Below are 15028 nucleotides of genomic sequence, written 5' to 3' on the forward strand. Positions count from 1 at the left end.
TTATTTTCTTCAACTCTATCGTTTCCACTTTTTCCATCCATGTTAGTTATTGATCGGCTATGTAGAAAAATGCTTAAAACTAAGACTTCAAACAACAAACATTGACTATGTCACAGTTTCTGTGGGTCAGGAATTGGGGTGTGGCTTTGCTCGGTGCCTCTGGCTCTAGGTTGCTTATGAGGTTGCAGTCCAGCCTTGGCTGGGGCTGCGGCATCTCAAGTAGGCTGAGACTGAAGGCTCTGCTTGCAAATTCACTCATATGGTTATTGGAAGCCGTGACTGCTTGTGGAATGTGAGTGATGTGACAGAGAGAGAGAGAGAGGGAGAGAACAAACTCGGGATGGCAACCACAGTCTTTTTATAAACTCACCTTGGAAATGACACCCCACAGCATCTGCCATATTCTGTTGGTTAGAAGTGAGGATTACCCAAGGGTGTGAATACTAGGCTGTGGGGCTCACGGGGGGCCCTCTAGGAGGATGCTTCCATACCAACCTCCCTCTGGCTGTGCGTTCATGACTGCTCAGCCACCCTTGCTGACCTGAGAGCAGGGATGGGCCTGTGCTGTGATCTGTGGTCCAAATACATTCAGTGTGGGAGAGGCATCATGGGGACAGAACCACTGATGCCGGAAAGAACCAAGCTGTTCTCAAATCTACATACATTCAATTAATGTCTTTAAAATCTTTGATTTGCTGTAAGAATATAGTGTAGAATTCCAAAGCACAAGCAAACTGCCCTAAGGGAGTTTCAAGCTTCAAGACACAGCATTTCCTATGTGTCCTGAGAAGGAGTGTTTAACTCCTCAGAGAAAAAAATAAACTTTGGCTGAATGCCTCAAATCCACAGGCGCACCCCATCTACCAAACGGCGTCAACTCATTCATTTTTACATCACTGAAGAAAGCAGATGCTGCCAGTGGAGATGGGAAATGAGGTCAGGCCCCACTGAAGTTGGTCCTATAACTTAGGTTAAGCACGTACATGCAGAATGGGTGGAAAAGGCTTTGCTCTGGGGCGAGTCATAATGGTTCTTCTGAGCAGGAGCAAGCTCAGGAATCCACCACGGGCCTGAGTACACGTGGCCCCAGCTCTCTAATGCCACCGTACCTGTGCAGGGGATTCAGTGCCTGCAGCGCTTCGCTGTGAATTATCACTCAGTCCTCCCAGCAGCTTGTGAGGTAACTGCGAACCACAGACATTATTTCTGCCTCATACACGAGGAAACTGAGTCTCAGAGACAGGAAGTGACCTGTGTGAGGGCCAGAGGCAGGCCTGAGCAGGCCTGGAGTGCAGACCTGCTCTCCACGGAGCCTAGTGCTCTGGTCTTTCTGTCCCACAAGCAAGCAAATCAGGGAAGGGCAGTGGTCACCCAGCTAAGTGGAGGGTGATAAGTGGAATTATTTCACGGCTTTGGAAGAAAAATATAAGTGAGTGTTGACTGAGGCCTCTTGGTTCAGCAGTAAATATAAGAGCAGGTGACAGCACAAGAGAGGAGCAGGCTGGGATGCTTCTCTGGTCCTTCCTGACCTCTCTGTTGGTTGGACTTCCAGCTCTCAACTCTGGCCACCCAGATGCCCAGTATGATTGAAAGAAGGTCGAAAACTCATCCCTCTTCCACCTTCCAAGGTAAGGCCTTTTTCATTCAACAAAATTGTTCTGAGTGCCTTTTATGTGGCAGACACTATTCTAGGCACTGAGAATACAGCTGTGAGAAACACACACACGCCTCTGCCCTAGCAGAGGTTCCAGTCTCCTCCCTCCTTGCATTTCAAGTCTCCCCTGCCCTTCAGTGTGGGCTGGAGCTGCAGGCATGACCAGGGAGACAGATTTGCAAGTCCATCAGCCAGGGTTGAAGAAGAAGCAAGTAAGCTTCCTACTCTCCAGAGGCAGGGCTGTGCGAAGCCGTCTTTCCCAGGTGGTGGACTTCGAGAGCCCCTTGTGATGGAGCCCACACAGACACACAGAGCCAGCATGCACTGTAACATTTCTGTTAAAACACTGTCTGGGATCGTTGAGCACCAGACATTATCTGGTCTTGTCTCATCCTAAGCCAATAACTCTCCATGCCCCTCCCCCACATCAGCCCCAAGGGGACATCAGAGAGTCTGAGAGTCCAAGTGGAGTCCAAAGACTTGGTCATGGTCCCAGATGTGCCACAATGAGCTGTATCATCTTGGGTGAGTCACTCTGTGTCCTCATTTATGCAACGATGGATTTGACAAGAAAATCCCTAGGGTAGCATCTAGCTCTAGAACTCTCTGGCTCTCAGACACCCTGGATCCCCATGTTACCACTGCGCTGTGTTCCCGTGCCTCTCTTTGGGTTTTGCTCTTTGTCTGGAGAAGGCTGTCACCACATCAACCTCTTCATTTTCCGAGAAACAAGTAAAAGAGTCTCAGTTGAACCTGTGAATTTCGGGCTTTTCCAAATGTGGATCTCAGCCCAGAGGCAAGGAAGGCATGAGGGAGAATTGTTATAGCGGCTCTGAAACCCACATTTCCTGTTGTTTCTTTCCAAGTCTGGTATTTAATTAACAAGCTCAAATATGAATGTTAACAAGGATGACTCAGGCCTAGAGAACATGGTAGCATGTCACTGGCTTTAAATAATGGCAATCAAAGGAATTTTCTGATCCGTTTGTTGACAAAAGACAGCAAAAGGTCATTAATCTAGTTCAGTGATCTCTAAACAGTTTTCATTGTGCACCCTTATGATAAAATGTTTCTGAGCATACAAGCACCCCTAATATATTAATATTTACATACTTGGAAATTATAGGCATGTAGTGCTATACTTACCTATGAACACACAAAACATACACAAAGGAGAAAATTTAAAGGACAAGACCAAAACAAAGAAACTCTTTAAACAGAACAAAGCTTTTATCTTTGTGATCTACTAGTACGTGGTTATTTTTGTAATACAGCAATTTGAAAGTCTGATTCTAAATCTAGTTTATCTAAATTCTTGGTTTCTAAGCACTATTGTAACTGAGAAAGTTGTAGTGCAAAACTATGTAGCTTTAAATGGCAGCAATCTATTGTTGGAGTGCTTTAATTGAGGACTTGAGCAAATGCATATTGGAAACTTCCTACAAGACTGAAGGTTGTGGCATTACAGGCCTTTCCCTCTTTCTAATCCCCTTCTACCTGCCCTTCCTGCCAACGCGCCTTGTACCCCTCTAACTCCTGTTACACAGACGTAGCACTATAATCCAGGTACAAACAGATCCTGGGCATCTTGTTAAACTGCAGGTTATGATTCAACACACCTGGGATGGGACCCGAGATTCTGCAAGTCTAACAAGCTCCCAAGAGACACAGGTGACACTTTGGTTGTTTCCATGTCTTGGCCACCATAAATAAAGTTTCAATAGATGATTGGATAAAGAAGATACGGCATATATACACAACGGAATACTACTCTGCCTTAAGAAAAGATGAAATAGTGCCATTTGTGAAAATGTGGATGGATCTTGAGATTATTATGCTAAGCGAAATAAGTCAGACAGAAAGTCGAGAACCATATGATTTCACTGATATGTGGGGTATAAAACTGAAAACAACAGAGGAACAAAACAAACAAAAAAGAAACAAAAATTCATAGACACAGACAATAGTTTAATGGTCCCCAGAGGGTAAGGGGGGTGGGGGGGGGTGATAAATGAGGGTAACGGGTTAAATATATAGTGATGGAAGGAGAACTGATTCTGGATGTTGAACACACAATGTGATGTATAGATGATGTAATACAGAATTGTACACTTGAAACCTATGTAATTTTACTAACCATTGTCACCCCAATACATTTTAATTAAAAAACAAAACAAAAAACAAAGAGAGAGAGATGCAGGTGAGTCTGGTGTAAGACCACACCCTAGGTAACAAGGCCCTAGCATATATGTGTCTTCAACAGGGTAGTCCAGTCTTTCTGGAGCTTATCTGGACTTGCTGGCAGCAGCCAACACGTTTGGGATGCAGTAAAGGCCGGCATCGGTGAGCTACATAAACAGCACAGAAGCTACAGGTAGTAACTACTTACCAGGAGCATCGCTGCCCACCCTCATTATTACTGCCTCACTATTCCAGCCAAGTTCGATGGCACCTTTGGGTTAAACTCCTTTCAATTCAATTTTCACTCCCTTAACGAGCGGATGTAGCAGCCAAGCCCGGAGGAGCCTGGCTGGCGGGCACCACAGCGCCCCCTGCTGGCAAGGGGATCTCCAGCGGGAGCCGCGGCGCTTTTTAAGGAAGTGGCGGCAGCTGAGTGGAAAAGATGAGGGCTCAAGGTTGATGAAGTGGGGCGACGTCTCTGCTCAGACTATGAGTACAAACCCTTCCACTGGAGCTCTTCATAGAAAGTCCCCCGGTGACCTGAGCCACCAGCATGACAGCTCCAGGAGGAATAAGCGGCTCTGGAGCTCTGGGCAGCACTGCTCCACACCCCGCGCCTGGAAGGTAAGACCCCAGGACCGCAGAGGCAGCCATTTCTTTTTCTCGAGGCTCTTTTTCTGTGGGAAGCTACCCTCTGCGATTCCAAGGTCATGCCCGGCCCTTACACTAATGTGAAGTGGCTGGCAACTTCTATGTAGTGTCCTTTAAAAGAACGGAGAGAATAGATTACTCTGCACCCTGGCCTGGTCTCCCCTGCACAGCAGCAAGAAAAACTGTTAAAACTCGGTACAGCCCCACCCCCAAGGGTAAATGTGTGCAGTCCTGTTCTTCCCAGAGGAAATGAGATGGTGTTGGAAAAGTTCCCTAAAGTGGTTACGAATTGGTTTGCGATGCTCTTAAAAACATCCACTCACTGAGAGCAGACTTGCTAGTGAATCACCTTAGGAGGCTGCTGAGTTAATTCCCCCCCTTAGGATGGGCTGCAGGAGCTTCTGGCTACCCCAGCTGTGGTGTTACAATGATCCTGGAGGGTGGATATGAATGACAAAAGGACAAGTTCCTCGACTAGCTTGCTCCTCTTCTCACCTACAGTGCTCTGGGCAGCACTAAATAGCTATCTGCTGGACAGATTAATGAATTGCCCAATTACTGGGTCAGTAAATGGAACAGCTGCGGTGGCTCTTAGCTGGCCAGACTCTCTGCCAGGATGAACATATGTGATCCCGTAATTCCCGTAATGCTGCTCACCTCGGGCGTTTCTCCCCAGAGCCCGGCGTTTGGGCACTGGCTGTCTCAGCTGTGGTGGATCATTTTCTCTCTGTCCAAGCTCTGCCTTCCCTCTGGCCATTAGTCTGCTAGATTTCGGGCCCTCTTAGGAACAGACTGAGCACTTCTGTGCTTCCCTGCTTACAGACGGCGGGTAGGAAGAGCCTTGTCATGGAGCCCTCACCCAGTATGTTGTCACCAGCGCCACTGTGTTGTGTCCCCATTAACCAGCCTTTGGGACCATGAGAGGCAGGGTTCCCAGCAGGTAGGGCTTTGCTGCACTTATCTTGAGGGCCAGCTGGAAGAGAGTTTAAAATCCTCCTTCTACCGCCTTATCCCCTTTCCTCTTGCGTCCAGGCAGAGGAGATTTTAAACTTGAGAAGGTATTGGTTCGGAACTGAGCATCTCAGCCTAACATGTAAAGGCAGCAGTGGGACCCACTTGGCACCACTGGGGACGCGAGTCCACCAGCCTGCCCTGGACCTCGCCTTAGTGTCAGCTTAGTGTCATCCCACCACTAGGATGGATGTTCACCCAGTCTTCAGGTTTGTTTTCCTCCAGTTTTGAGACATAATTGCCATAAAGCACTGTGTGAGTTTCAGGTGTACAGCATAAAGGTTTGACATATTAGGAAATAATTACCTGATCTTGGCTTTTAACTGTGCCCATTCCACTAGTGATATTCAGAACAGCTGGAAGGGGTAGTGTTCCAAATCAATTTGATCAGAGACGTGTTTCCTTTCACTTGGCTGATTGTGTGTATCTGATGCCTTCAGGACGCCTAGGAAAATGCCAGGAGTTTTGAGGACATACTCAACAATACACATGGTTAGGCAGTGGTTCTAGTGGTTTGTGGGGAGGTAGGAATGAATAGGGGAGCACAGGATTTTTAGGGCAGTGAAACGACCCTGTATGATACTCTAGTGGTGGCTACGTGTCATTAGACATTTGTCAAGACCCGTAGAATGTACAACACAGAGAGTGAGCCCTGATGTCAACTATGGACTTTGGGGGGTGATGATGTGTCAGTGTAGGTTCATCAGTTGTAATAAATGTCCCATGCTGGTGGCGGAAGGTGATAATGGGGGAGGCTCTGGGGGGACAGGGGGAATACGGGAGATTGCTGTACCTTCCTGTCGGTTTTGCTGTGAACCTGACACTGCTTAACAACGTGGTTTCCTCCCTCAGGGTGGAGGTTTGTGCTGGGGCAGAGATTGTGTTGGCAGGCTGAAGAATGGATGAGGCAGATTGAGGGTGGGTGAGGCATCCTGGGTTGCCTCGTTGGTATTTTGAGGCTCTGAGGAAGGTCTGCTGCTCTGGGAATGCAGTCCAGGAGTGGAAAGCTGGGAGTTAGGACCCGGAGACAGGGATATGCTCCAGCAGCCCTTGACCTGAGGGGTGGGCTGTCTGCACACAGTGAGGGCAGGAAAGGAAGGCCGTTTTTGGTTATTACAGAAACTCATGTAGGGCCCTCCCTCCTTCCCCCTCAGTGCGCTAACCCGGTTTACCTTGGCTCTGGGAACGTGCACTGAGCTGTGTGCAGGCATGAAACTCACACTCTCTCTGCCAGATGCTTTGTTGTTTCTGGACTATGAGATAGGATGGGCTCCCCGTCTGCTTCCCTGAGGCCCAAACACCACTGGCCACATGGCCACACGTGGACAAGCCTGTATTGAAGGCCCAACGCCAGGGAGTCCCAGCTGTCGGCAGCTGGTGGGCTCACTCCCATCTGGGGGCGATTTGCTCATTCCTGGTAACTGCTGGGAGGGTGGACATGAGCTTGGGATGACCCTTCTCACTTTTTGTTTGGCTGAATCTTCTTCAGGGCCCAGCTCAGTGGTTCTCGCCCATGGCTGCAGATGGCAGTCACTGGTATAAGTCTTTGCTAGTTCTGATGTAATTGGTCTGAGCATGGGAGGTTTCAAAGCTCCCTCAGATGGTTCTAGCATATGAGGAAAGAGGGACTCATGGCCCAGCTGAAGCATTCCTGGGTCTGATGAGGATGACGTAGCCTGATCCTGGCGCTCCTTACTGCCCCCGACTGCTTTATACAAAACAGGGATAACTGGGGGAGAAAGAATCCACTAGGATCCTGCAGTCGGGGGCTTCCTTAGAGATGTTCCTCATCTTGTCTTCAAGTTCTTTAAGATCCTTCAAGATCTATAGGACTCACCCTATTCTGACTTGCAGTGTGAATTTTCACTGTTGTGTCTCATGTTTGAGTTCTCGACTGTTCCACTGGAGTTTCCATCAAATCTACCACATGACCGAGCTCTTCTCATTGAAACAAAGGATCTAAAAACACTTTTGACACATATTACATATCCCAGATAGGGTTGACAGATAAAATACAGAAAGCCCAGTTAAATTAGAATTTCAGAAAATAATGAATTTTTTAATCTTTATTTTATTTATTTATTTATTTATTTATTTATTTATTTATTTATTTATTTATTTGTGTAAGTGTATCCCATGCAATATTTGGGATACATGAGGTCTGACAGTTCAGTTCATGAACTCTTCCTAGAAAAAGTGCTACATACCTCATTGCTGAATATCACTTCGGTCACCTTCGAGGTACTCCCCTTGGGAAGCTATGCACCCACACCAGCACCTAGTCCACACTTCAAGGCAATTTTGGAACTCTTTTTCTGGAATGGCCATCAGAGCTGTCATCATGTTACCCTTGATGTCCTGAATGTCACCAAAATGTCTTCCTTTCAATATTTCCTTTATCTTTGGGTAAAGAAAGAAGTCATTGGGAGCCAGATCAGGTGAGTAGGGAGAGTGTTCCAATATAGTTATTTGTTTAATGGCTAAAAACTCCCTCACAGACAGTGCCGTGAGAGCTGGTACATTGTCGTGATGCAAGGGCCATAAATTGTTGGTGAAAAGTTTGGGTTGTCTAACTTTTTCACACAGCCTTATCAGCACTTCCAAATAGTAAACTCAGTTAACTGTTTATCCAGTTGGTACAAATTCATAATGAATAATCCCTCTGATATCAAAAAAGGTTAGCGACATCGTTGTAACAAGTTTGCGAACTTAATTGTCAGACCTCATACATATTCCAAGAAATTATTCAAATTCAATTGGGCATCTGTATTTTTATTTGATAAATCTAGTGACTTAATAGGTGTCTTAATCAGAACTCTTTTTGTTAGATGACAAAATCTAAAGTCAAACTAATTCAGCAAGAACAAAAAGGAAATTAATGGGTTTACATAGCTGAAAAGCCCATGTATTGGGCTATATTTACATGTATTTAGGGCACTCTCTCTCTCCATATTTCCTAGCTTTTCTTTTCTCTATCCCGGTCTTTCTAAAAAGGGAAAGAGGCCCCAGGTAGAGGGACTTGGTCACTCCCCACCCTCATCACCTGGGCTGATCAGTAGTATAATACACTGGGGTGTTTGTGCTTTTCCAAGGGAAAGGATTTTGAGCAAACATACATCTACTCCATCCAAAGAGGAAATGTGCTTCCTGCTCATCCCAAACATGTGAGCATAAGTGGCCTAAGGAAGGGAGAATCTAAATTAGGACGACTGTGATGTCAGACGAGTGGGAGATGCCCTGAGGGTCTCTAAATGAACGGCACAGCTGTTCTGTAGTTCTAACAGGGACAAAACACAACACTGGGCCTTGCCCTCTGCCATCCAGCTGAGCTTCTGCCTGTAGAAGAGACCAAGGTCTTTAGTGTGTCATTTGGGGAGGACTACGGGGCTAGTGCTGCCCTCAGAGGGGGCATCCTTCTTCCAGCCCTGCACTCTCTGGCTATGAGTGGAAACCTCTCCATCTGCTGTGGTTAGACACTCACTCTGATGCCTGAATGACTCATCCACAGCACGCTTGTACACTGGTGACCTCCTGGAGGTGACTCCTGAAAGTTCTCTGGCCCTGGGGGTGGGTGGTTGATTATGCTCCCGAGGGAACAGGAGTAGGGGTTGCCCTGTTTGGCTTAGTGTTGTGAACTTTCTGTTCATGTGTTTCATGTTTGAGATCCCAACTGTCCCACCAGACCACAAGCTTCTTGAAGGCTGGGATTCTCACTTCTGTTCTTTCATAGGGTATAGCATGGAGCTTTGATGAACGTTTTAAGTTACTAGAAGGATAGGGAACAAGACTCCATTATCCTGTTGTCCCCAGTTCTTGTAAATCAGCATTTTTCACATACCTCCCCACCAGGAAGCACATATCAGAATCAACTTTTTAAAACAAAGCTGCCTATCTCATACTTTAAGAGATTCTGACTGGGAAGATTGGGATGTTGAGTTGGATTGAAATGTATATTTTGGTATTTGAAGAGCTCCACCGATAATTCTGAAAAAAAAAAAAAAAAAAAAAAATGGCCGTCTTCCCATAAACCACCTTAAACTGAAGATAGTTCTGAAATAATTCTCTTCTATTGTTTGGAATATCAGAACAAAGTCTGGAGTAACAATGCCTGTGGTTTGATTTCAACATACCCCCATGCTATGGTGTACCATGATTGTGTTGGAAATAATTTAGTAGAAATGTCAGACAACCTAAAGTTGCCAGCTGCTAACCAATTCTAGTCTTACATTTAGAAGTACTTTGGTGCAAGCACAAAAAGAAGATTTGTAGAAAAAGAGGTTCCTTACTAGGGAACATGGTTCCCCTTCTTCTGGTGACTTAGTTCTGACAGTGGGGGTGGTGAAACTCACAGTTCTTTCTCCTCTGACTCCTGGAAGTCATATGGAGACAGTAATCTCCAGGATATCTTGGGGTGGAACTGCCATTGGCAGCACAGATATTAAATATGGTGATGAATGATTGTTCTGTGTGTTTTACCTTGTGTTACAATGAATCAATCAAATCCTGTCCAATAATATCCAGAACAATTCAGAAAGCATATGGCCAAGCAATAGCAGTGAGATGGACTCAGTGTGGGATTGTCAGGCCGGTAGATTAGGAGAGGAAAGTGGAGGGTGAGAGCTTGGAGGACAGATACCCACCACCTGAGGCTCTGACTCATCTGTAACGTCAGTCCCACCTGTGGACTCTGAACTTATTCCAGTGTTCCAATTATCAGCAGCCATTGAAGAGCTTCCACATGTGCAGGTCACTGCTGTCCCCTACCGTCCCTTGTCCACTCAACTCAAGGTAAACTGCTCCTTTCAAGAACCAGTGGGAAAATACAAAACTCTGTGGTTATCTTTGATGTCCCAGTACATAGGTCTTAAATGAAAACAAACGAATCAAAAGCATTCAAAAAATAAAAGACCCCTCCCACCTCTACTGCTCACACCTATAATTAAAGTTTTCACCATTGGGTTCGTCCCCTAAGAGCAGAAACCTTTCCATTGAAATATGGCTGATGCCCCACCACAATGGGATCTGAGCTCATTGTCTGAAGAAGTCATTCACAAACCCAAAATTTCCCTGCCGACTTATGATTTAGCTTGAAAACTACTGAAATGTTTCTTATTCTACATCAAAATAGATCTGGGCTTATTTTACTGTGAAATAAGATTTTTAAATCATATACTATTAGGAAAGCTGAAATATACCACATAACCCTGTATTAGAGTTATAAAATTTTAAGAACATAAACTGATGAAGATAACGAGTGTTCTTTTATTGCTTTATAAGTTATGACAGGTAATGACTAAGGAAAGCTGCCCAGAATATTGCCAGGGAGTTGGCATAGTATAATGTTTTGGGCCACTTTTGGGATAAATTTACTGAGACAGTGAAGTTGAATGGTAGACTGAGTTTCCAGTCCATTAGACCTTTTACCGTCTTGCAAAGCATTCATCAAAAACATTGTCTATAAGGAAAGATGATGGTCCTGAGGTAAGGCCCTTCATTTTCCCATCAGTGTAATGGTTTTTATTACACATGAAGTAATTAAGAGTCTCAAACATTTCAGAGTTCTCCCAATCCATTCTCTTTATCTAACTCTCAAGCCTTCTTTTATTGCAAGGATCTTGTCATGTTTTGTTTTTTTCTTTCTAATGTAGCTTTGCCTTGACATTGTTGAGCATATTCAGCGTTGAAAAAAATCTGCCTAGATAAGCCAACTTTGAGGTCATATTTTAAAAAATGTATTGTTATATTTAACCAGTGGTGTGCTGGTAAATCAGTTCTACAAAAAAAATAAAATAAAAAATAAATAAAATCCTGATTTATTGTGTATTTGCCAATTACAGTGGCATTTCTACCAAGGCTGATTTCAAGCTGTCAGCATGTCACTAAATATGGAGCTGGAGGAGACAGCATGACTGGCTCTCACAAACTGGCATGAGCCAGGACCAGCAGGCTGCAGAACAGCACTGATGCTAACCTACGCACATACGGGTGCAGACCGTCTGCATATCTAACTTCTATACTTGAAAAGACAATACCCATACAGCTCCACCAAGCTCAGGAAATGGAACTTTGCCAGCGCCCCAGAAGTCCATCACATGTTCTTTCCCATTTATAATCCTTCTCTTCCCAGTAGAGTTAACCGTATCCTCACTTTTGTGGTGACCTCTCCGCTGCTAGTGACATTTTTGTACCTAAGTATGCATCCCTAAAAAGTCTGATTTAATTTGGCCAATTTTTAATATAAAGGGAATCATACTCTATGTCTTCTTTTGTGATTTGTTTATTCAACATTATATTTGTGAGCTGTGTCCATGTTGCTGTATCTACGGTTCATTCATTTTTGTTGCTGTGTAGTAGTCCAGCGTATGAATTGACTCGATGTGCTGCAACCGGCTTGCACTGCCTCAGAAGAGCTGATTATGAAATGTTCCGGAATTTTACAAGCTGGCTGACATTATGTTGGGAGCCAGAAACTAGCCACAGTGGGAGTATTTACATCGTGGAAATAGGCACATGCTGCCAACCAGGGCTCCTCCACCCCTTGTTAAACATCTGCCAGCATGCCATTGAGTATACTAGAGTGTATTTATCCATTATTCTGCAGGAAATGGGCCTTTGGTTTGTGTCCAGTTTTTCCCTGTGAAATTCTCTTACATGTGTACTGGTAGCTATACACTCACACTTCTGGAAAGCTTACCCCCCAGGAGGAAAATTGTTAGGTCATAGAGTATGTATATGTTCAGATTTAATTAATGACGTCAAATAATGCTCCAAAGTATTTGTTCCAATTTACACAGAACTCTAGCAACTTGAAAAGTCCCGTTTCTCCGTATCCTTGCCACTTCTTGCTAGTGTGACTTTTAAATTTTTGCCAAAATAATGGTTGTGTATTTACTTACATATCGTTATGATTTTAAGCTGCATTTTCCTGATCACTCATGAGGTCAAGCACCTTTCCTTACGTTATTTGGCCCATTTGAATGTTTTCCTTTGTGAAGTACTTGTTCCCATCTTTTGCCAATTTTGTTTGCTGTCTTTTTGTTATTGATTTTCTTTATATATTCTGAATCGTCTAATACAAGCGTCTAATGCTATAAACTTTCATCCTTTTATCTCTTCCCTGAAGTTTGTTAGCATAGTTGCTATGCTATTAACAAAAATATCTTGTTTATGGTTAATGGGCAGATTTGTACAGACTTTTGTGTGTGTGAATTTTCCTTGACATCATTTAACCTTCTTTGGAATCACTTCATTTCTCTTCATCCTGAGCAGTAATTTAAAGATGGAGTATAGAGAGTCATTTAATTTCTCTGGGTTCAAAGAGGCAGGGAGAACAGAGGGAAAATTCTGCTTGGGTTGTGCACAGGGGCCTGTGCTCTACTGTCCTGCCTCAGATACTTTTAAATGTCCTGAGTCCAGTCAGTCTATCCAGTGTATTTCATTCTCTTGGATTCTGGAAACTTCTTGCGACCCAGCACAGTGTCCGGGAAGATGGCAAGTCTCAAAAACCGTTTTCACATCTTCTGAGGTTCCATTGAAGGCTAATGATAAAGAGAAAGAAAGAAGCAAAAGATTATCACATAATCAAGACATGTGTCTTTGTCTGTTCAAGATGGTAAAACAAATTACCATAGGCTGGGTGGCTTATAAACAACAGACATCTATTTCTCATAGTTCTGGAGGTGGCAAAGTCCAAGATCAAGGCACCGGCAAATTCAGTGTCTGGTGAGGGCCTGCTTCATAGACAGCTGTTTTCTTTCTGTGTCCTCATATGGCAGAAGGGACAAGAGAGCTTTCTAGGGTCTCTTTTATGTGGGCACCAAACCTATCCTGTTGCTCTACCTTCCCACTAACACTCTCTCTACCTGCATGGTCAGGAAGAGATCAACCCCATGGAAGTGCCCAACCAGAACTGCATGCATCACTTGCACTCATCTCATTGAACAGAACTTAGACATATGGTCCCACCTTCTTGCAGGGAAGGCTGGGAATTGTAGTTTTTAGATGAGAAGCTAAAACTTGGGGGGTTGTGTGGGTTCTAGTAATAAAAGTGCCAGGTCTCAGAGCACTTGAGAATGGGACACAGACATTTTAAAAGGGATGCAAGTCAATGAACAGGGCAGTAGAACACTGTTGACGCAGCAAGACCTGGGTGTCCAGTGACATGGGTGATGGTACGGTGGGAGCCCATTAGGCACCGAGAGAGAAGTGAGGCGGCATCATTTCTACTCCACAATTTAGGGCATCATTGGCCTGAGGTCACTGTGTGTAACAGGATGCTGTGGTAGGACGTTCCTGTTCCCTCAAAAGTTCAGCTGAGGTCCAAAGGTTAAACAAAAGGCTTTAAGTAAGTACACCCACCTTCAACAGAGAGTTGCCAAGGAAAGGCACCCACACTCGAAGTGTGGAGACAAAATGCCACTCCACCCCCTTCACCCCTGTCTTGTCACCATGAAAAGAGGGATGAAAAGGGAAGAAGTGGAAATTGTGATTAACTTGGTGGGGAATGCCGTCATGATGGTGGACTGCCTATAGGGAGGAAGAGGGCTGAGTTCTCTTTGTAGAAGCCAAGTGGCAAAGATTTGGGTGCCAGCAAGAAAGGGAGACTAGCATTTTCATTCTCCAGTTGGGCTCGTCTTCCCAGGGAAGGACACGTCCTCATTAACCATGCAGAAGAGTGACTGTCCCCAAACCATAATGCCTAACTGCACTGGCTTCCTTTAGTATGAGGGGTGCCTAGCACAGCTTTTTGTTTTTTTTCCCAGATTTGGCCTTTAACTGAAATTCTGGGACAGGAAAAGTCTCCATTAACATTTCTTGACACTGATCCGCACCCCCACCGCCTGCAATGGCCACTGGTTCCAATAACTCCCCTTCTCCAGTTGAGCAGTATGAGGGAAGCAGAGCCTAAAGTGAGCTGGGAGGCCATCCTGAGGGCTGGCACAAATGATGCCCTAGGTCCAAACAGGCAGCCAAGTACAAAGTGGGTACAGGGCTTATAACAGGGAAGATGGCCGAGTCAGCGAGCCCGGGTGCATGGCGGGAATGGCTGAGTGCCTGGTGGGCTTTGGGGAATAGAGACATTTCATGGCCAGCTTGGAGCTGAGACCCCGGAGAAGACCCCCAAGCCCTTAATATCTGCTGAACTTGGCCAGTACTCAGTGCTTCTGGCAGGCTTACATGGAAATCTGTTCACCCAGAGGAACAAAGCATCAGATAAGCTTTGTGTGGAAAATAGCCATGATTCTCAGTCAAAATTTTGCAATTAGCAGGAGACACAGAGCTGATCTGATGGAACTTGAGGCTGGTGAAGCTCTGGTGAATCTGAGGCATAAAAAATTGGGTCTGGAGTGAAACCTTGTTTAGTTTATAGAGAAGTGATCCCAGGGGAAAGCAGTTTGTGGCCGGAGTTTTAGAGAAATCAGGGTTGACTCAGAATTAGGCCACAGACCTAAGAATTTGGTCTTCTTTGCTTTTCTTCCCCGATTTTTTTTTTCTTTTGGATTTTAGTTAAGTAGACTGTTTGGTAGAAGG

Source organism: Rhinolophus sinicus, chromosome 1 (assembly GCF_057876585.1).
Source record: "Rhinolophus sinicus isolate RSI-liver-muscle chromosome 1, RSI-T2T, whole genome shotgun sequence".
Lineage (NCBI taxonomy): Eukaryota > Metazoa > Chordata > Mammalia > Chiroptera > Rhinolophidae > Rhinolophus > Rhinolophus sinicus.